Source organism: Aquila chrysaetos, chromosome 1, assembly GCF_900496995.4.
Source record: "Aquila chrysaetos chrysaetos chromosome 1, bAquChr1.4, whole genome shotgun sequence".
Taxonomy (NCBI): domain Eukaryota; kingdom Metazoa; phylum Chordata; class Aves; order Accipitriformes; family Accipitridae; genus Aquila; species Aquila chrysaetos.
In genome coordinates, this window is record NC_044004.1 from 72,507,385 (window position 1) to 72,530,781 (window position 23,397).

The window sequence follows — 23,397 nt, forward strand, 5'->3', positions numbered from 1 at the left end:
TGCTATTGACGTTTAAAATGCAGATAATTCTTGTGTACCTTCCCAGCTGATGTATCTTAATGAACTAGTGCCAGCTGAATGGGCTGAGTTATTGGCCTATTGACCCATGTTCAAAATATCACTCAGGATTTAGTCTAATTTTGTCTGAAATTATACAGGGCAGATATAATCTCCAGGGAAGGTTCTGTATAAAATAGAGATGGAGATGGTATTCCCAGGCCAGATAGGCAAGATGATTGAACAGACCTTTTGCAGGTATGAGTGTTATTGCTACTGCTCGCATTGAGTTTTAATACGTGCAGAAAAACATTTTTGTTTGTTTCAGGGTCTTCACAAACTGCAGCCCTGTTTATTTCAGTACAGCAATTCCAAAACCACCAGCTTCAATTACATAAGCAACTTTTAACTAAAAGAAGACCAGGAGAATTAAGAAATGTAAATGGATGTATTCAATTATATTAATCTTTATTTTTGTAGTCTGCACTTAATTGTTATAATTGATAATAAAAACCTCTTTTTGTTCTGAAACTAAAACATTAGCAGTATGCAAATTGGCAGAAATATCAGCGCAGCAGTTCACACAGGTGCAGAGCGTAATTCAGAGTTCGCTTCATAATACTCTGCCCCAAACTTGCTTTGGTAGCCAGAGAAACATGTAGACTGAACTTCTGCTCAGAGAGTTATCAAAGCTGAGATACTGTCTTTATTTTATCATTTCAGTTTCAAAATTATGATCACAAACAAACCCTGATGGCGTTGTTATTGTTAGCACATGTTACGTCCCAAGCATGATACTTCTGCAAAAAAGAGACAAGGATTTTCGGCAACTGTAAAAGAGACTTTGTGAGGTTCATTAAGACTTCACAATACTGAGAATTAGAATGGAAATGAAGATTGGGGACTTGAAGGCTTACCCCAAATTATTTAAATTTTATCTCCTTAAAATTTATTAATACGAGAATATATTTTTAATTGGTATTTCCTACACTTTATAGAAGCCAGGAGTATCGAATTACAAAGAGGTAAAATTTGGCAATACTCTTTTCAGTGAATTTAATGAATTATATCCTACCTGAACTTTAGTGTCTGAATCAAAAGTATTTAAAAACTCAGCCCACACTGAGACAAAAATTTTAGTATAAATATTGTATAACTGGAGATTTTCCAAATTCCTGAATTTTACCTTAACTTCTCCTCCTTTAGTTGCCTTAGGCAAAGACCTTGTTTTTCTGTACACTGTGAAATAATAATTTAATAAGGGGAATAGTTCAAAATATATATTGATATATCAGAGACCTGTTTTCTCAGGGCGAAATTTAAAATCTAGTTGTCTTATTAAACAATGCTGTAACTTCACTTGCATACTACTTCCCATTCCTGTTTGTTTCATGTATCTGTTGTATCATATATAAAATTGCATGTTGTTTGGAATATTTTGTGAAATATGTTTTGCTATATAAATCAATAACAATATTCTAGGCTATAGTTGCAATTGCAGTACTAATATCAACTGCTGCTTAATCAGTTGATCAAACAACTGTTTTGTGTGGTACTATCAGCTATGTTGACTTTCATGGCACTGTGGTTACTGTAAAAATATACAGAATTTATAACAGTATTTAGAAACATGTGACTTACAAACCCAAAAGTGTATCTTACAGAAGTCACATATCATTGCAGTCTGCAGCCTCTACAGCAATATGTAGGGATTGTAAACCACTTAAAAGTTGGTGAGTAAGAAGAGGAATGTTTTGAGACAAATTGAGAAAGCAGGCTGCAGAACATCATCTAAGTCTTAGACAGCATGGGAATCCGAGCAGAACGTGCTAATGTGGCTGTATCCTTCCTGGGAAAAGGTGGAGGTGAAGGCAGAGAGTTGCATAGGAGAACATGATTACTTTTCCTGACTGGAGATCCTCAGTCATAGGTCTTTGAAAGCAACTTAATTTGGTGCCATGAGGCTTTCTACCTGTGGTTTGTCTTGGTGGTGTCTTTCTTCATTAAGATTCTCTTTACAAACATTTTGCCACTAAAATAAGTGTTAGCATTTTCCCAGTAATTTTCTAGTAATTTTTAATGTGAGATGAGTCTTAGCCAACCAATGGTACTGTATGCCATGCTACTTATGTCAACAGCTGTACTATATATGTTATATCGTACTGCGGGTGATCCAATCACCTCTTGTTCACTGTCAGCTTGAGTTACTTGAGTAAACATACTATCAGGGGTGTGAGAAGCATGGTACCGTACCTCAACTGTGGCTTGTTACGTAGAGAGGGATTCTTTCCTTAATATTCTCATCCTCAATGTGGAAAAGTCACATAATCAGATGAAAACAAGCATATATTCTAGATCCTGAATACCTCAACTTCTCTCTGTTTGCCGTTTACCTTAGCCTTGATTGGGTATCAGGCATTTGAACTAAATGGAAAGACAGACGTTAATAGCACAGTTTGACCTAACAGGGAAAGGAAAAGATTGACTATAAACATCCTGACAAAACTCAAGAAAGCTGAACTGTTATTGCAGGGTAAGTTTTGTTTGTCATTATTTTTAGCAGAAACTGTGATTTGGATATACGCTCCTGGCAAAATACCAGCTATAGAAACATCTTGGGTTGTCATGACAAGTATTTATTATTCTGTTTTATGGTTATATAGGAGTATCTAGATTTTTTTTTTTTTTCTTTTCTAGTCAAAGGGGAAACTACTTACTGTGTCATTGGACCCTTAGCATCTGTAGATCTGTTCATCCTCTGGAGTTGCATGGGAAGGGAAGTTGCATGCAAGATTTTCTTCATACAAGCTATAAAATGGTTACTTCTGTAACATTATTTTATGTTTCAAAAGTTTTATCAGGCTTGACATTGTCTTTTTTTGCTACAATATGAGAGAGATTTATTTACGAATTTTCTTAAGCCAAGTGAAGAAAAAGCCTGTGTGTGTGATGACTTAAAGAAAGTCATCATCTTGGTGTTTCTGAAACACTTCTACTTTCTGTTGTTGTGGCTTCATCCCCCCACCCCCCTTTGCTTTGTCACATCTGAGGAGATTTGTAGAAGGAAAGTGTAAAGTGATTTTCTCAGTTTCCTAGGCTGCAGGCTGATCAGACATGTTGAGGTGCACTTTGGCTCTGTGACAGTGTTTGACAAAACTGGTAGAGCTGGTGATTCCCTTGAGGGAAGTTTTTAGTACATAACTCTTAAATAAGAAAACATCTGCTGTTTTTCTTACTATGTTTCTCCCTTCTCTAACTCTACCTCTCAAAATTAAAGATGTAGGAGACAACTGAAAATAGTTTTATTTTCCCCCTAGAATAAAATAATCAGCCTTTTTAAAAAATACTGCTTCCATATACAAGTTAAACTGTTGTTGAGGTTCATCACAGAAGCAGATGGGTCAGAAAATCATCACAGAATTGACATTAGTGCCCATAATTGCTGGCTTTTTTTTTTTTTTTTTTTTTCTTCCAACTTTTGGCATGAGTGTTCACAGAGCAAATTAATTAAGCTGTTTATTCTTCTTTGTGATATAAGAGCAATTCTAAGGTCTTGCCTGGACATCCATTATAAGGAAACAAAACAAAACTACTTTGTAAATTACTGTTCTGGATGTTTTTCATAGATCACTCATGAATTGCCATCTTTAGAGGTCGCACAATCACCTCTCAAATCAACATTAGTATGTTTAGAATAAAGTCATGTTAAAGTCAAAGAAGCAAATAATTCCAAGTCACCTGGGAGTAATGTATTCACATCCAGATGACAAATACTGATAGAAAAACTTGTTAAAATCTTCATAATCTAGGAAAAACTCAAGGATTGCCTTACTATGTATTAAAAGGGACAGTACTTTCAGCTCAAAAAAAGAAAATTTACTCCATTATTCAATTACTTACAAATGTAGTTCAGAGAGAACTAACTGGAAATTTTTACTAGAATTTATGTAATATCTAACATTGCTTAATTTCTCAGGATGTTTTCTGGCAAATAATGGACACACAATAGACCCCTTCTGTATTACGCTTGGACCAACAAACAATATTGCAGGCTGTATCATGTCTTCCACCTTGCCTGCTTCTCTGCTCCACACTGACTGAGAGAGAATATTGAGCTGGCATCCCTGGCACGGCCGAGTTCAAGACAAGAAGCTCTCGTTTCACTGATGGCAAGGTCTGACCATCCCACTTCCCTGAAAACGCAGCACAAGCTGATAGGTAATTGTGATAAATAAGAGCTATGGAAAAAGGCAACGCACCTTTGCAATATTCTGACCTTCAGAAGCCCAAGTTCCACGAGAGCCTATTACGCTACAAAGGTTTTCAGGAACACTATAAAATGCTTTTATTTCATGTTTTCACATAATACAGTTAAGGAAATTACTGTCTGTTGCAGGATGGGCAAAGAGAGGAGTCAAGTATTGTAGAAACATGAGAGATATTTAAGGCATGAAAAAACTTACAAATTTTGAAATAGATAACAGTTGAATTCTCTTCCATAAAACTAAGAGTAACATTTTGAATATTTGATTGTTTGAAAGTTTCGAAATTGATGGTTTTGATCAAAAATTTAGGGTTGAATTCTAGTGCAGAGTTATTTTTTGGTCCCATCAAGTTATTAAGGAGAAATTCACTGTGAATTGTTTCACAGGAAGATTTCTAGAAGTCCATTTTCAGAGCACAAATTACCTATACCCTTGTGTTTGTGAGGTTTCAGGGCTTCTACACTCTCCTCGTAAAGAAGCTACTGAAACAAAAATTACTTTTTTCCAGTTAGATGCATTCAAAACCTTGCTATCAGTTTTTATTAAAAATGCGAAATGAATTTTCAGCAGAGCTTTGACACTTGCATTGTTAATGTGCCTTCAGGCATGTAATTAGTAGAAGAGTTTAATCTTTTATATTCCATACTTTGATCAGAGTAAATAAGCTCAGAGAAGCTATAAAGTATTGACCAGCATCTTTGATAAAAGAAAGCTGTAAGCACCACTTGAAGATACTTTCATAAACTTGAATGCACATCATTAGTTCTTCATATAATAGAGAGCATGTTCACTTATTATTGTTATTATTGGTATATCAATCCAGCCCATAGTGTGTTGGGGTTTTTTTTCCTCCCTCTCCCTGTGTTTGTTTAGAAACTTGTGTTATTTTTCAATATTCATGGAAAAACTTGAAAACTGCTATCTGTAGCAGCCCGATAAATAAATGATTTATTCTATAGCTGATTCCATGCTAAAAAATTTAATTGATCATTAACAGAACATGTCTGGTATGCTGACTGGTAAGATGAAGCTGTTTGCGTTAATATTTTTGAACATGTAATGAAGACTGAAATTAGGGTGCCATTAAAGTGAGAGGAATTTGTCATTGATTTAGAAGAACAAAAATCAAGTTTGAAAAGTCAGCACTTTGGGTTATAGTAACTAGAATTAAAACTTTTATAAAATAACACGTTGAAAGGTTTGAATTTCTTAATTCTACGTTTTTCTCTTACCTGCATAGATCAGACCAGTCACTACTTGATGTTAGTTGGTGAAATAATCAGCAGATTTCTTTTCTTGGAACATCCAAAACTTTTACTGATGTTTGGAGGTATGAAACATTCAAAATAAAATGAAAATTGTATTTTTTTTACTGAAACAGAATCAATAAATCAACTACAAATACAAATATTTAGGTACCTCATAGTTATACTATGAAAAAAAACCCAAGAAACTTGAAAAGATGTGTTGGTTTAAAGTCCTTCAGTTTTTTTAAAAGAAACTCATAAGGGAACATGACTTCTTCTGATTAGAGCACTTATGTAAGAAAGAGAAAGAGGGGAAGAAAGCCCACACATTGTTTTGTCTGTTTTATACTGATATTTCCTTTGTTTTTCACAATCTCGTAGTGCTCCATTTCTGCCCCCCTGCCTCCCGCCCTTGGTGCTCCCCCAGTGAGCCTTTATGCACCCCTGGTGAGCAGCCGTTCAGTTCAGGCAGTTGGGGTGGAGAAATCAAAATCAACACATTTCCAGCTGTTTTTTTCTTGCTCTTTAGCGTAAGTAACAGTGCTGTTTCACTGAGCCTAATTCTTAGTTACCTAGTTCCTCAACTCTTACATAGGCAGTATCTCCCAAGGATGACAAATTTCATTTGGGAACCCTGCAGCACCTTCTGCCACCATTGACTCAAACCTTGATGAAAAAAGTGCTGAGTGTTCAGAAACGCAGTTGCAGTCAATGAAAAGAGCCTCCTGGGCAACTGTCAGCATAGTCATTTTCCCATTTCTTCTTCCAGGTGGCTTCCTGCATACACCTTGTCTGGCATGCTAAACCACAGAGAAATTTGAAGTCCCCTGCATATAAAGGGTGAATTGCTGGCTGTCTCTACAGGTATATCTGCTATTGCAGGTATGTTTAATTTTGAGAGGTGTTGGGCCCAGCTTTAAGACAGAAGGCAAGCTTAATCAGAAATTCTAATGACCAGATTCTGGTAATTTTTTCTTGTTCCATTTATTTCTATAATAAAAATGAAAATGTCTTTTTGTCTCTGAATTTTACAAAAGTGAATTGATACATACGTGACTTGTGATTCACATCATACTATAGACAAATCCCCAAAGAAGAGAGAATTCTATTGTGAAAGTATGTATGTTCAGTAGGTAGTAGGGTAAATACAGGACTACATAATGAGAAAAAATATGACCATGAAGTAAGCTTCATGCTAATTTCAGGAACAATGAAAATAATACAACTTTTTTATTTATTCCATATAGCACTCGGTTGCTTCACAGTCTACAGAACACATTTAATATTCAAAGGAATTCCTATAAATAATTCTATATGATCTTTAAGGAATAGCAATTTATGTATTTTAAATATTGCTTATATAAACAAACCCACTTAAATATGAAAGCATTTTAAAGAACTGTTGGTGTCATGTCTAAATTATGAAACTAGAGACAAACTCATGACTCCAATCTATCTTCTTCATCAAAACCCTGAATCCGGCATTTGCATTTTCTCAGAGTGTTATCTCATCCCTTTCCAGAAGCAAACAACAGTAAGGTAACAAGAAGCAATGATTTAACACCAAGAAAAGACAATCTTTTCAAATGCCTTTGTCTTTTCTTTCTATAGGGCAGATCACTGCTTCTACATTTTGTGATGACATTATTGAGACTTCAGGCTTGGGGGTAAAAGGAAATTTGACAAACATTGCTTAGAGGTTATGTATTTCAAACTCTTTTGCAAAATAAGATAATAACAATTTCTCCTGTCAAATATCAAAATCATTTAGACTACTGCTAAAGAGGAGATGCACATATAACCCAAAGAACTAAATGAAATAGTGAATTTAATGTGATTTTAATTAATTTACCTGTCTCTAGATAATTTCTCAATATTTTTTCCCCTTTTGAAGGCTTTGCTCTTTTTTTAATTAGTTAGATTTGCTTGTTCATAAACAAGTTATCTGTGAAAATACAAAAATGAATCACTTTCCCATCTTTATTCTGCCATGTGTAACTTGTGTTGATTCATTCACCAAAACAGAATTCATTTTCTAGCTAATATATTTTCATCTGGGTTATCAAAAGAAATGTGCTGTAACCAGAAATAACCTTTCTAAGCACAATTTTGCTAATTTCTCTCAAAAGAGACATTTAATTTGGGGCTTGTGATGGAAACATGTTACATTTATTGTTTTATTTTCCTTTTAATGATAATAAAAAATCAGATAGTTGTAGTTTGATGTATGTCTTGGAAACAAGAGCAGGGAATTCTAGTGACTAAAAAGGAGTGAGTTAAAACTCATAAGAGACATTTTATATAACAACATTTAGTTTGTCATTATTTTTTCTAAATGACAAATTCAAGACTATATTTTCATTAAAAATGCAGTATTTTACACACTACTTAGTACCCTCTCTATCTAATCAGTGCACTGAAAGACATAGGAGTCTGTCAGAAAAAAAGTAAAAATAAACTGGTATGATTGAAGACTGCACCATCATGCATATTTACCAAGAGCTTATTTAAAGTAGCTTTTCTTAAAAAGCCTCTGAAATAATATTTTGGTTTTTTTAATTTTAGATTCTGTTTGCACATAAGGTTCTGAGCCAATCCATTTGAAAATATACTAAAAGTGAAAAAATTACCTGTGTTATTTAAAAACTGTATAAGTTCTATTTTGTAAGAGCTTTCTAACCTAACAAAAAAAAAATTGTCTTATTTCAGATAATAAACGAAGCCTGTAATTAGGTTATTGAAAAGCTTTAAAGCTTACAGATACTGAATAAAGTCATAATGCACATATATGTATTTGTGCTAGGAATACAAATCTGATCTTCCCCCAAATTTATTACAATAAGCTAAATCATTGCTTGTCAAAAATCACGTGAAGGATGAATCAACATCATCGGAAAACCCAGCAAGTTTTCCCCTGAAAAAAGAATTTGAGCTGCAGAGTAGCACTGCCAGATCCATCATACCTCTGCAGTCTATTCACTGTGCCACAAGCTTCATTTAACCCGAGCGGTGGCGGGGCAAGTGAGACCCTGTCTCAGCTAGTGACTTGCTGATGGTTTTCTTCCTCTCCTCCCTTCCAGGGGAGCGGGATCTTGCCGTAGATGACCGGTGGTGCTGAACGTCACAGCTGAAACTCCAACTTGCCTACCAGAAGCAGAGCGAAGATGGATCATCTCTGGTCTCAGCAGGGAAGCGGTAGCTATGGGCTGTGACTTTGCAGTTAATTTAGAGCACAGCTAGATGAGGATACTTCCCAGTGAGGGAAGGCAGCGGCTGTTGGACTCCCCCCTCCCCAGCGAAGAGGAAGCGACTGCCCACCCAGGTAGGAGAGGGACGGCACCTGTGCGATTGACTCTGGTCTTCCATGCAGACTCCCTCACTTGGAGGGGCTTCAAGGTAGACTAGACTTTCTACTACAGCGGAGGAAAGTCAGATTTCCAAATCGCAAGTTATCTTTAATTAAAAAAACACTATTCCTTGTGGCCAGTGCAGATGTATCCATGAGCATCCACATAGCCACATACTATGTTCCCAGCCTGAGACCAGTGGATGTGATGTATACACTCATCTTGAAAAGTATTGCATCTATAAGATGTGACAGAAATTGCACCAATACCCCATCAAGCATGGTTATCTTGCTGCTATACAACACAAACTACTTCAGGAAAAAAAAAAAAAATCTAAATATACTCGTCTTCATGTTCTCCTGCAGTTTCCTCAGGGTTTTGATGGGGTGTTTGTGTTTTGTATGTAGCATTGATATAAAGGGTTAAAATCTTTGCGTTAGAAGCTAAGTGCATTAACGCTAACTAGGAAGGTCTGAAAGAAGGCTGGAATGTGTAGCTTGTGGTACATCTTAGTTATGAGAATGGCAAAATTCTTGCCTGTGTCTGGTGCAGCAGAGATGTCACAGGCATGGATGCCATAACGTTAAGGAACTGTCAGCAGCATAACTCTGATTTAGAGATGTGAAGACTTGCTTAAAATTCCTCTAAGGGAGGAAACAGTGCTTAAAACTACACATGGCTTATTTCCACGCTTTTGTGTCAATAATGGAATCCTCCTAGGATAGGAAATTGAACATAACAGCTGTTTATGTAAATTACTTAATACATTTTTGTTTGGTTTTTGTTTTTGTTTTTTTTTTTTTTTTTTTAAATCAACACTTTTAGAAAATCATAATATAGACTTAATAGACAGCTGTTGAAGGAAACATGAATATGGCAATGTTATCTATATTCAACTTGCTTGGAGGCTGGAGATTTTTTCCTGATTTTTTTTTTCTTTTTTTTTTTTAATCTCACAAAACTTACTGCTTGAATTGGTGATACACAGAATGTTAAAATGTCACTTCATTTGTTTAGATGAAAGTTAACAAATCGTACATGCTGAAGCAATGTGAAACTAAATTTAACAAAAGTCAGGTGGTTGTTATTTGTGTACTATAGCACAAGTGCTGGTAACTGTGCAGTGATGGAAGATCAAAGCAAAACAAACAAAACCTTACAGTACTTCTACGCTTCCCCAAAACAAAACAACAGTAATTAATGTTGGATAAAACACTTTTGGCTGTAAGCTGTTGAATATTACTCACAGAATACATTATCCTCCTGAAGTAGCTGTTATTCATTAAATAAATTATTCAAGAATAGTCTTTTGCAGTATTTGACCATCTCTCTATCTGGTTGAATGCCAACTCATTGAACAAATTGTTCAGAAGATAACAGCTTGATTCATGTATAATGTATTTGAAAAGCTTCTTTTCTAGTTCTTACCAGCTCTGCTTAGACTAAGTAATATCCTGTGCATTTATTAATAATTTGTCATTTGGTTGGCAAGGATGAATAAAGGCAGCAATAAAGGACAGGATCTGACTTCTCCTGAGGTCAGTGGGAGTTTTGCCATTGACTTTAAATGGGTCCAGGGTTTCACCCGCAATGTTTAAATGATGACTTTGAAATGTGATGCGCATTGTTAGTGTATCTAAGTTTGTCTAAACTTTAAAGAACTGAATATATTCTAATACCATCCAGTGATGACAATGTGCCATAACATTTTGGTGTAAACTTTCTACAGATGATTGATGTAGGAACAGAATCATTATCCAGCATGAACAGAACTGTGTGTTTTAAAGAGTTACCTCTCTTAAGAGTCATTTTTCGAGTTTATATCGATCTGTAAACCATGGAAAGTATGGAAATTACAGTATGAATACAATGGTGATTTTGACATTTTTTTGGTGATAAATACATAACATCCCCCCACTAAGAATTTATATTATCTCTCTGCTTTATAAGAAGCTAGAGTCAGAGGTGATATACAATAAGCAAGTTTCCAGAAGCCTGTTTGCTGAGCATTCCCTGCATGCTGGAGACAAAGTGACAATGATAAAAGACCCATGCTGTTGATTACATTAGACAAGACAGGACAAAATAGCACGAGATGTATTAGTGTTGAAGTTAAATTTAAATCCAGGTATAAACGACTTCAGGCAGTGTGCATAAAGCAAAAAAAATAGAGCTCAAAAATAAAGCACTATGCATTTATCCAAGGCTAGAGGTTCATCTACCCAGGTCGCGAATGTTTTTAAGATGAAGTTTGCAACAACAGCATTGTAATTTGACTTGGAAATCCATGGATTGCTTTACCACTATCCGTGGACTGCCTTACCGCTTGTAGGTACTGCATTGTACATAGAACTCATGTTCAGTTACTTTTCCTTGTATCCTTTCAGCCTTTTTCTCAGGCATTACTTTCCCAAAATGCAGTCATCTTGTATGCGTGACCTTCAATTTCTGCTTATTGTCATGGTTAGATGAGATCAGTTTATTAAATCTAATACTGGCCTATTCTTACAATTATGTAGTATTCCAGTAATTGGGGTTTTTTTTCATTCATTTTCTAAATGCATTATAAAATTTTTTTTAATACCATTAAGCTTTGGAAACTTGCTTACAGAATCCCCACTTAAAACGCTTGGATGGTAAGTATATAAGGACTTTTAAAGAAAGAATTGCTTGCTCTTGGTTCCTGTGCTGCTTTCATTTCATACAGTATGACAGTTTTACTGAGTGTAACAGTTCAAAGGAGATGTACAAAAGGGTCTCAGGCTTTAAAAGAGAGTCTTCCCGACTCCTGATCTCAGCTGCAATCGAAGTCACTGATTTGTATTTTGCTTATTATGGAAGATGGAGGTAGGAAGAATATTCTCTGGGAGGGATGAAAACCTCTGGGACCTTTCCTCCATCTTGGTCTGATATGCTTTTAGCATGACAACAGCCTTCTGACTTCCTATTTGATTGTGCTTGGGGCTGGTTGATACTATGGGATGTTAGTGAGAACTTCTCTAATATGTTGGTGTATTGACTGAGTCTCATGGCTGCCTAATGATTTGATGGCACTAGGAAGATCATCCTATCGTTCTATAATGTAATAAACCTATTCAGGTACCTGAAATATTCACACCTGCTTTTTTAAAAATTATTATTATTATTTAATTTTAAATTAACTCTATGTTGACTTCATTTAGCAGGATTTTTCCAATGATTGCAAACATTTACCCACCTGAACTAAGGACGTGGTTGATGATAGTTAATGAGATTGGAAATATTTTTTTTACAGAGTAGAGCAGTGTATTCCCAGAAGAATAATGTATTAGAATAAGGTGCTTACTCTAGAAGAGCTAAGAGCGTGTGACTATTGAGATGTGCAGTACAGATGGTGGGTGAAGCAGGGTGCACCTGCATCAACACCATGCAGGTGTAATATTCTTTCCCTTCCTTGCCTCTTCCCATTTTGCTGCTATATCCCACAATTTAGAGGGGCAAAGAATTCAACCAATGAGAAAAAAAGCAATATTGAATGTTAAAACATTTGAACATGAGTAACCACGCTAACACCGCCAACTCTTTCCTCTAGCTCTTCTGTTTTGAAATAAAAGCTGGAAATATCACAATATTTTTGCAGGTGGGTGGGTAAAATATTTGGAACTGTATTTTAACTAGTAATTGAAAAATGTGAACCCAGCTCACAGCACTCTACTCATACATTTGAAGTAAGCATGAGCAGAATATTTAGATGATACATATTTGAGACTAGTTTCTTGTACACAATTTCGTAACTCCAGATCTTGGCATTTTGCTTTTCTTCCCTTTGTTCTCCGAGTTCCATTATTGCATGCAGATGGCAAAGCAGAGCTTTGGTTATCAGATTTGGTTTCTTATGCTATCTTGTTCAGTCAAAACATAAGATAAAGGTTTTTTTGAGAATGTAAAGGCTTGGAAGTTTCACTTTGGTATCAGCACCTGCCCCATATCATTACACTTATTTTGGAAGTTTTCATTAGAAAGAACAGCAACCAGATGATTCTTGCATTCTGAATAGAGTGATTATGATGCTGGTTATGCAGATCAGAATTGAATATGTCATGCTGTATTCTTACCAACACTGAAAAGTTTTATATCCCTACTTTTCCATTGCTTGGAACTTTAATTATAGTCAAAATAATGACGGTGTTTCTGCATCAGAATAACTGGAATACTATTTGCAATGAACATGCTCCCTTCTCAGAAGGAGTCTCTTGTTTATTTCCATTTTTCTCTTCTTTATTAAAAGAACGGCAGCAAATTCAATTGCCTAAAAGTGAGAGATTGTTCAGAAATAAAAAATGATGTTAAAATAGGGTTCTACTTGCTAGTCTTTGCTAAAACTGATTGAAACTGCTTTAAACAGAGCCACAGTTTAAAAAATTTTGTAATGATACTAAATGACCAAATGATGATTGCCAGTTTTAATCAATTTATCAAGAGACCTCATCTGAGGGTTGCTGAAGTTCAAACTACGTGTCCCCTAAACAATGTGAAATGCTTCTTTATTCACCTTTAATGTAAAAAATGTGATCTACTCAAATCTTAAATGCCAGCCTGCTGTTTGAAATATGTTTGAGTAATGGAAAATAATTTTGTCAGCCTTGATCAGTTTTTTCCAAAAAAGAAAAGTGATTTGGAAAATCTCTGATACATGTGAATGGAATATATTTATAAGATTGCTTAATAATTTTTGGAAGAGGTGAAAGGAGTTCACTTAACATCTTAAAGAGTCACCAGTTTGAAATAATCAAATTCAACACATCTTTTAATCAAATCCTCCTCCCACTTAAGTAGTAGATACTCTTTTTCCTGCAAATTAGCCGTGGATCTTGGATCGATTCCCAAGTTGGTGGAGCTTTTAACTCCAGATTTATAACTGTTTGGTGAAGGTGATCCTCTCTGTTGTCGTGATTTTTATAGTGAACTTAGTCTCATGTTACTGAGGATTGAAAATACTGAAGACTTTCTGGTCTTTGGTACTAACACAGAACAGTTGTGTATCGTGGATGTGGTAAGTGAAGACTGAGAAGTAGAAATAAATGAGAGCAGTAAAAATCTATAACAAGGTATTTGGCTTACAGCAGAAGTATTTCTATTCCTTGACACTATGACTATAAAAGACAATTTGAATAAGTGTGGGTCATTTTAGCTGTAAAGGTAAATACCACAAGTGTTTATCTGTGGATAAAATGAAATCTCATGAAGATGGAATGCTTGCAATATTATTTTAAAAGAGAATTATCACAACATTAGCTATTATTATTATATTGGTGAGGATCTGTTAAAGGAAGTTGTCAGAATGTAATTTCATTTAGGTAAACATTTTTTAGCAGCGAACTTACCTAATGGATCATATTTGAAATGTGAGAACATTTAGATATTGGATTTATACTTCAGTATCTTTTTTCTGTATTCACTTTTCAATTTCTGATATTTGTGCTTTGCCAAAAGATCTATTCTCTTAAAACTTCTCCCTTTTTCCTTTCAATTAACAGCAAAGGTATTCTTATTTCTTACCAGGGTACCATAAGGTGCTGCTATGGAAAGGACGTGTTACCACAGATACATTAGTGTGACCTCACTAATGGAACCAAGAGGAAGAAGAGAGGAGGAGTTTCACAGGACTTAATAATAATTTTCACTTTCTCTCCTTGGCACCCTCGTCTGCAACCTCAGCAGATACGTCTTTCTCTGAGTTACAGTCAGAGGCTGATTTCTACTTTGAAGTCTTGTGGGAGGCTGAGACATGAAGAGGTTAAGAGATGGATGGGTGCCTTGTGTACATACTACAAAATTAAATATAACTCAGAAGTTAAGTTGAAATTGCTTCCTGGAAACTCAAGACAGCTCCTGCACCAGATCCATGAAGGCATATTTTTGAGGCCCGGAGAGGAATTTCTTAGGAAATTTCTCTAGTGTGTGTTTGCTTGGGTTGCTGTTTGCAGCTAGGTACAACTCCCTATCACATGCTGTAACCATACTTCATCTCAGAAGAACAGGATGGAAGGGAGTGCTCTGGAAACTTTTTTGTCTGTACTGTCTTCTAAAATGTAAATGTCCTGAATCTTGAAAGAAAGTATCATTTTTCAGGACTTAAAACCTTGCAATTCCCTTCCCTTCAATATCAGTTCCAACACCAAATACAAAGGGTCAAACACTGTACAACTCTATTGAAACCCAACATTTTGAAGCAGATAACCTTTAAATGATACAAGGATGACACAAAGAAACCTAAAGGTCACCTGGAGATTATATGTTCATCCATAATTAACATGTTGTCAAAACCTAAGATGAAAAAATAGCATATGACAATAAAACATTTATGTGGACTTGTATTTCTATCCAGAAATATGATTTGAAAACAGAAATATAAAAAAGGACTTGGAGAGTAGACCTGCAGAAACTTGTTATTTTCTTAATTATTTTCTTATTATTAACTTTTCAGGAATGAGCTTATCTTGCAGCAGATGTCACATAGTTACTTTTAAAAATTTAACATAGGGAAAGTTATCATGCCTGTGCAAATGGGCAGATGCTACAATATAGGTACTGTGCTGCTGCAGTAACTTGTAGTGATGTGTTTATGTAGCCATGCCTCATGGTTGACAATTTCTAGAGAAAATATCAGAAAAATTATAAAATAGATAAAAAAAAAATTAAAACCCATGAGGTGCTGTTAAGTCTTTCCATGGATTAGTTTTTGCATTCTCTGCTTTCCATATTGAGAGCTCACAACATGCAACAGTAGATTCTTTCTGATGTTTGGAAGATACAGTGACTTAAATGGCTTTTCATCTTCTGTTAATGTTCTTGTCGTGGTTTAACCCCGGCTGGCAACAAAGCCCCACACATCTGCTCGCTCACTCCCCCCCGGTGAGATGGGGGAGAGAATCAGAAGGGTAAAAGTGAGAAAACTCGTGGGTTGACATAAAGACAGCTTAATAAGTAAAGCAAAAGCTGCACTCGCAAGCAAAGCAAAACAAGGAATTCATTCACCACTTCCCATCGGCAGGCAGGTGTTCAGCCATCTCCAGGAAAGCAGGGCTCCATCACAGTTACTTGGGAAGACAAACGCCATCACTCCAAAGGTGTCCCCCCTTCCTTCTTCTTCCCCCCAGGTTTATATGCTGGGCATGACGTCATACGGTCTGGAATATCCCTCTGGCCAGTTGGGGTCAGCTGTCCCGGCTGTGTCCCCTCCCAACTCCTTGTGCCCCCCCAGCCACTGGCTGGTGGGGTGGGGTGAGGAGCAGAAAAGCCCTTGGCTCTGTGTGAGCACTGCTCAGCAGTAACCAAAACACCCCTGGGTTATCAACACTGTTTCCAGCACAAATCCAAAACACAGCCCCATACTAGCTACTATGAAGAAAATTAACTCTATCCCAGCCCAAACCAGTACAGTTCTGAGACATGTCATAATCTGTGTAGTGCTCAAAGAGTAGGCATTTAGGGCATAAAAGCAGTAAGACATGCTTATGCCTGAAAACGGCACAGCGAGAGTGATTATTTAAAACAGAAGGTTAAAGTTGCCTTTTTATCTTTTTGCATTGTTTCCTCCCAATTTTTCTACCTGCCCCCTCCCCCCCAACCCCAGAAAATAAATTTGGTTTTGTATTTACTGATTTATAATATGTAGAGGGTGGTTACATTTACATTGGAGTTTTGATTTTCTTTGCTGCATATACAAAATAAAATAGTAAAGGTAGTTCTAGTACCACCCACAAACTCTGAACTGTTTCTCAGTTCATACAACTCCCACATCTATCATTTCCTACCCACTTCTATTCCAACCTCCACCTGTTATTTCCTGCTAACACTTTATTGAAGGCTATTTTATCTCTTCATGAGTACTTATTCACTTGGTTATGTTTTTTTCTTTTTTCTGAACCATAAAAAGTTCTCTTTCTAAACCTTCACCCCATATTTTCTCTGCCATTTAAATTAACCAGCATAGTTGGTTTAGACTGTTTCTTTTATGGAGGATGGCATATCATCAAAGTCTTTTTGTTCTTGTACTACTTAAGAGAAAAGAATTTTGAGTTTTGTCTTCATTCACTATTGTTTAGAAATCTTATTTCCCTCAAGTGAATGGTTTGTAAACCTTCTCATGGTGAAAAAGGAGAATATAATCCTTAATGAAGGCTTGCTTTTTTTTTTTTTTTTTAATAAGGCAAAAAAAAGTTGGGTTTTCCTTAAAAAAAAAAAAAAAAAAAATCATATGTCCTTCTAAAATTTTAAAATCAGTGATATGTCTTCAACCTTTAATCATATTGTGAAAAGAAATATAGTGCTTTATATATAGAGGTCTTGAAAACTTTCCTCCATGTGGAAGATATTGTTAAGGAAGATATGTAATACATATGAAATGTGGAAGATATCCTTAACACAATTAGTTTCTGCTTTGTTTAGAAGTTTCAGGTTTTGTTGAGGAATACTTTTTAGGTGGGAAGGCTGATGTTGGAGAAAAATAAAAGGACGTAAAAATACAATTTGAGTTCAAACAAAGAACTTTGACACAATTTGCCCCCTTTTTTAGTTGGTATGGGTCCTTTTAATTATGTTAATCAATACATAACTGTATAATTACTGAAGTTCACTGAAAGGTGTGTCTGTTTTCACCTCAGCAAGAGGCATTCAGGAATGTGTCCAGGATGTTAGTTTTATCCTTCACAAATTCACAATGTAGTGAAAGATGATCCCATTGACATAATCAGAAGAGAAAGAGAAGATTAAGCTGAGAATTTGGTAAGTTTCAAAGAAACAAACAAAAAAAAGCATAAACAAAAGCAGAGCAACTTTTCATTATGGCTGATATAGCAACTTAGAAAAAGATGAGTAAACATCCTTAACTGCTGGTGATGATTGGTACCAAACATCAGACTTAGTGCATTTTATACCACCTTATCATTAAGCAATTAATTTGGCCATGATGAAATTACTTAGAGTTAAGGTCAGTCTAGTTCCACACAGCACAGCAAAATAATAGCATACTGGCAAAGAATATAGGAACAATTAATTTTAAGATTATTAATGTCTGGGTCAGCTCCAATAGAAAACAGTCATTCTCACTATTAATTTAGAAATTATTTGGGTGTAAAGTAGAGGTGTTTGAAGGGAGGAGGAATATAAGGCAATACTGAGTCAATACTAGTAGGTCATGAATGTAAAGTGATCTTAGATACCTACTGTAATGGCTGTTAAATGAGTCTGAAGTTCTCTGTAAATCTGCTGCTGTTCTGCCTATTTGTGCACCTGCCAGAAATCCCTATTCAAATGCACATGGTGTCTGAAGAGCGCGATAAGGTCAGGCTGCACAATCGCTCCAAATTCTACTGAAACCTGATCTGCTTGGGAGAAGGAGATATCGCAGTGCATAAGGAGTGGAGCTGATAACATCCCTTCTGAAAATGAAGCTGACTAGATTCACTTCTTAATAGAGATGGATGCAAATGAAAATTCTGGATTTGCCTCAGAGTTCAGAGCTTGCTTTATGTAGGAAAGTCAAGTTTATATTAAAGGCTTTTGTTGCTGCTCATTACAAAAGTATGAAATCTGAAATGATCTTTAACATTTTGCCCTATTCTGTATTCCTGTTTTTTTAATTCTACTTTTTTTAATCTATGAAAGCAAAGCAGATATTGAGTTGGAACAACGTTTTATATCATTGCCTTCTATGCTGCAATAGATTCCACTAAAGAAGGGAAAAAAAAAAAAAAAAAAAAGATTTCTTAAGCTTCTAGTTCTAATCCTGCTGCGTTAAGGAGGTAGACTCATATCGTCCTCAACATCTGTTAAAGAACAAAATCCAAACAAAAATCTAGAGATCCACCACATTTCCTAGGCTGATAGAGGTCATTAAAAGCACCTGAAATCAACTAAATGCTCCAAGGAGAAATATTGACTAGAAATAGTCATAATTTACATCTGTCCAGATATAAGCTGAATGCCTATTTTATGAAAGTCATTTTAACTTTGTTGGAATTTATTCTTTTAGTTTGGGATTTTTACCTCATTACCTATTATATTTCGCTGACAATCTCTTACGCTTCCTTTGTCAGGTGAGGAGATCTGCAGTAACAACGTGAAAAGCAATAGATGTAAGTAGACAAACTATTAATATTTCCTGTATCATTGGATGCTTTATATGTATTGTAAAGATTAAAAGACAAGTGGCAAATTAAAGCAGAATACATAGCAGTGCCCATACAAATTACATTCTGATGGCTTGGCACATCATCAGCAGTAAGATAAAGATAAATTATCTCAGTATAAATAAAGTAAATATTCAGCAGATAAACAGCCTTCTATCTCTCAGCTGCTGGTAGTGTTCCCAGGTGTATTCACTCTGTAGTTTGCTCAGTTTTGCTGCCATGCAGAGGAAGTATTTTCCCTGAAACACAATTACAATCTTGTCTACATGATTCTGTGTAATAATACCAATGAACAATAGATGAAATTGTCACTTTCTTTTGCATTTTTTACAAATATTTTGTACTTTATAACAGCCCACTGTTCAAAATCTGAATTTGTTGCATATGCTTTTGCAATGAAATGCTATACTGCAATTTCACAAAGAGTGATTATTTCTTTGTAAAATATGTAATGAGAGACTTCATAGAAAAAATTCATTTCATTTCAGGTAGAAATAGAACTGCTTTCTCTTGAAATGTTGCCATACTAAATGGAATTTTCATAAGGCAGGAAGTTAAGCTTGTACATAATTCTTTGTGAGATTATAGTTCATAGACACTGCTGGAGAAATTGCTTTGGTGCTGTAGACCAATTTTAATATGATATTTTGACTAACGGAAGGGGACTTTCTTTGAAAAGGCATAGTGAAAAGTGAGGAGATATAGCAGCTTATCGCTTTTACACCCATAATGAGTACATCATTTATTTGTCTTGAAGAGTTCCTGATCTAAAGAGATGAGGTGAACAAAAGAATGAAAAGTAAACTGCGTGGGTTCATGCAGCAGGTCAATGCCAGAGCTGCAAAGAGAATTCAAAGTGTCCATCAGCCCACGTAGCTTTGGAAAAGGTTGTGTGCAATGCATAAATGGACAAAGGATTATGAGAGATCGTTCCTGTATAGTTGATTTTCAGGTGTTATTGTAGTGTTTTTTATATAAAAAAATGTAAACCATCCTCTGTATCTGTAACACATAGGACTTAACTTTTCATTTTGGGCTTCAACATACTAGAAAAAGAGGCTGCAAGATGAACAGAAATTGTCATAACTCATTAAGAAAGTTATGGACTTTCCCTCCCTGAGAATTACAGCCTATGTAGACCTAGGAAGAGAAAAAAATTAAAGTAAATAGCATTTAGATTCTTAAAGGAAAAAAAATACTGTGCTGCTATTACTTGAGTAGGTACTGATGAAGTTGTATCCATAGATAACTTACATTTCAGTAGCAAAAATCACTACAGCTCTGTAGTTCTGCTTTGTCACCTGCTGCTTAAGAGTCTTAGGAAGGTTCTGCAGGTCAGTGATTATCTCATGTCTGTCTCAAGTTTGTTTCAAGTCCGATCAGGTTCCATAATGAAACGTTTCTTAACCTACCTCATGTGAGGACGTCCTCTGAAATAAATGTCCTCTGAGAACAATTAAGGAATCTGTTTCTACACGAAGAAGCAGTAACAACATTTCTGAAAAGTAATCTGAAAGTAAAAGTGATGACTTCTTTTTCTTATTTCTTGAAAAATACATAAAAAATTAAAAATCCCACAATAGCTAGGTTGTCTCAGCTCTTATATAGATAATAGAAATGTAGGTATATTGAATTTAGTGTACCTACTCATGCTCTTCTCTGTCTGAGACAACATAAAACTGTATCATACATTTGTCTGGAGATTACATCAAACCACAGTGTTCTATAAAAGGAGATGCTTCTCATCCATGGGATCCAGTAGGGATTACTTTCTGAACTGGATAGAAGACCCTGAGTTCAGGCCTAGGTTCGTGAAGTGGCTTGAGCCACTTTCATTCCCAGTCCATATTTTGGAAGTCCGATTGCCACTGTATGATGCCATGGTGGCCATTTATAACTTGGACTCGGGCAATGCATCTGTAGGAAGCAAACCCCGTGCAGCAGGGTTTCTTGCTGAGGAAATGTGCTGCCTACTACTCTATGGTAAATAAGATGTGTACACAAGCAGGACCCTTGCAGCATCAGGAGATGAACTCCTAGTTCCCACTGCTGCTGAAGAATAACATGCTATATTGCTCCTTCAGTCAAAACGTGGTCTGCTCTGTGGACAGGCAGCTGAGGCAGAGAGCACTGTGGGGCCATGCCGTCTGCTGTATCTGAGCAGGGAATGTTGTGAGATGAAGTTTTAGTGCCAATAACTGGTGTCCCCATTCTTCAGTGACAGTAAGTGACTGTTAGTTCGCTCATCTCGGCCTCTGTCAATGTCAGCCTCTGCAGTCCAGCTGTTACTAATTCTTGTTGCTCAGTGGAAAATTGGTGCAAGTCCTTTAGGGGTAAGGAAGAAAGAAATCGAAATAGACATCTGCCTTTGCCCCTGGAAACCTCTGCCCTTCTTCCCTTTTTTTTCCATCAGGAAAACTTTTACCCATCTCAACATATTGTGGGTTTTGCCTCCAGGTTGCAGAAAAGTCCTTTAAGAGTGTTTAGGGACTGTGGCTTCTAAAGCTTGCTGTCAGGTTGTCTTTCTCTAGTTAGGGTTTTCAGCTGGCTAGGAGTTTCCAAAGTCAGATATTAAAGTAGAAGAGGTTCTTAAAATTTAGTTCTGTAGCTTAATTCAGCATTCAACTAAAACTGTACTGTTTCAAAGACAGTTATGTGCCATTGTGTACTAGTGAATTCAGGTTTTCAGAGAAAAGGGCAGGTTTTTTACACAGCTACGTTTTGTTATTGTGCTATACAGCTTCAAACAGTTCACCTTGTGTTTTTGAGCTAAAACAATCTACCAGTCTGGAGTATCCAGCACTGATCATCCTCTGGGGATACTCTTATGATAATTCCTCAGGATTTTCTGTGCACCAAAACTATACATTCATGTGTGCTCCTCTTATATGCTGATGAATACTGTGACTTTCTTGGCAACCTGTGTAATTCCCAAATGAGTTCTTCTGAAATGAGAGGATCGCTGTATTTTATAGTGGGACAATGTGACATAACTCAGCAGTGCAATGGCATGTAAAATGATCTGCCAGGTCAGGAACCCTCAAAAGGTCTTTTAGAAACTTAGCGATACAGCTCAGAGTAGCCAAGTGCTGGTCATGTCCACGGTATTCTAAGAGTAGAACCAAAGCAAGAGGCTATTCCTTCCATCTTCCTGCTCTGCTCTGTCCATATGCAAACTAATTTGCATTGAGCATTTCCCAAAAAACTCAGTCAGACCATATGAATTCCATCCTGTTCTGTATCAGTTATTTTCAGATTGCAATTTCTTTCAGGATTTCTTCTTTTGCTCTATGAAATATGTCTATTCCTCCTCCTGGCACCTTCCACTTTGTGTCTCAATTCTGGACACAAGAATACATCTGAACTTTTGTGTACTCTGCACTTGTATCCCAGTCTCACACTGGACTGAGAATAATGGATTGAAAAGTCAAAAATGCAGGCTGGAAATGGTAATACTCTGTCCTGGACCCCTATTTGAATGATTGGGAGTACAGGAACTAAGTGCTTGTTATTATGCAAATACTGTTCATTCTTAGCATAACCTTTGCCTCCTCATGAATGAATGAAACCCCATAAACCACATTTTCAAATGAAGGATAATACATTCTTTGTGTGAATTGGATTATGGGGGTATATCATATTTCAAAAATAGTATGTAGTTATCAAAAAAGATTAATTGAAAACAAAGGCTTTGCGAAACAAATATTGAACACTGAATCAAGAAGGATATCTGAAACATGAGTGGGTTTCCTGGCACGTAGCACTATCTCCAAAAATGCATACCCAAAATTATGGAATATAACTCTCCAAGGTTGCACAATGACAGCTTTCCATGTCCTCTCTCCATGAAAAAAATCTGAAAAGAATACTGCAAAGATTCTGCAAAAGCAGCTTCCTGTTCCAGAGGAAGCTTGTCTAGCTTGATGCTTAGCTGCAAGTAGCAATCTAGTCAGCAAGACAACAAAACTGTTTGTCTATAAGGCAAACGGAGCTTTTTTTTTTCTTTTCTTTTTTTTTTTTTTTTTCTCCTGCTCTCTCTTTTTTAATACATTCAATTTTAAAGGTCAAAGCTGGGCTCAGCCGACCAGTGTTCTCTTATCAAAATAAATTCCCTAAGTCATGGTGAATGTTTTCAGACTAAACTGTTGAACTTACGATAAAAAATGTCAGTTGTCATCAACAATCAGATGCTCTGTACAAAGAGACAGGAGAAGAAATGTCTGCAGCTCGACACACATCGTGCATAACAGATTTCTGCATGGGCTTGAAAACACTGTACACATCCCTTTCATAGCTCAAGAGCTCTGCACTGAGCCAAACCTAAACGGATGAATAAGGTACTGTTTTTACAGTGCATCAGAGCATATCG

General features: G+C 36.1%; 1 long non-coding RNA gene across 1 annotated transcript; it reads left to right on the plus strand.

Annotated features, from left to right (window-relative positions):
* The first annotated feature begins 2,557 nt into the window (after positions 1-2,557).
* LOC115347457 lies at positions 2,558-6,337 on the plus strand. Its single transcript, XR_003925496.1, has 3 exons — positions 2,558-2,629; positions 3,974-4,215; positions 6,279-6,337. It is a non-coding gene; the product is annotated as an uncharacterized LOC115347457 (long non-coding RNA).
* Positions 6,338-23,397: the final 17,060 nt, after the last annotated feature.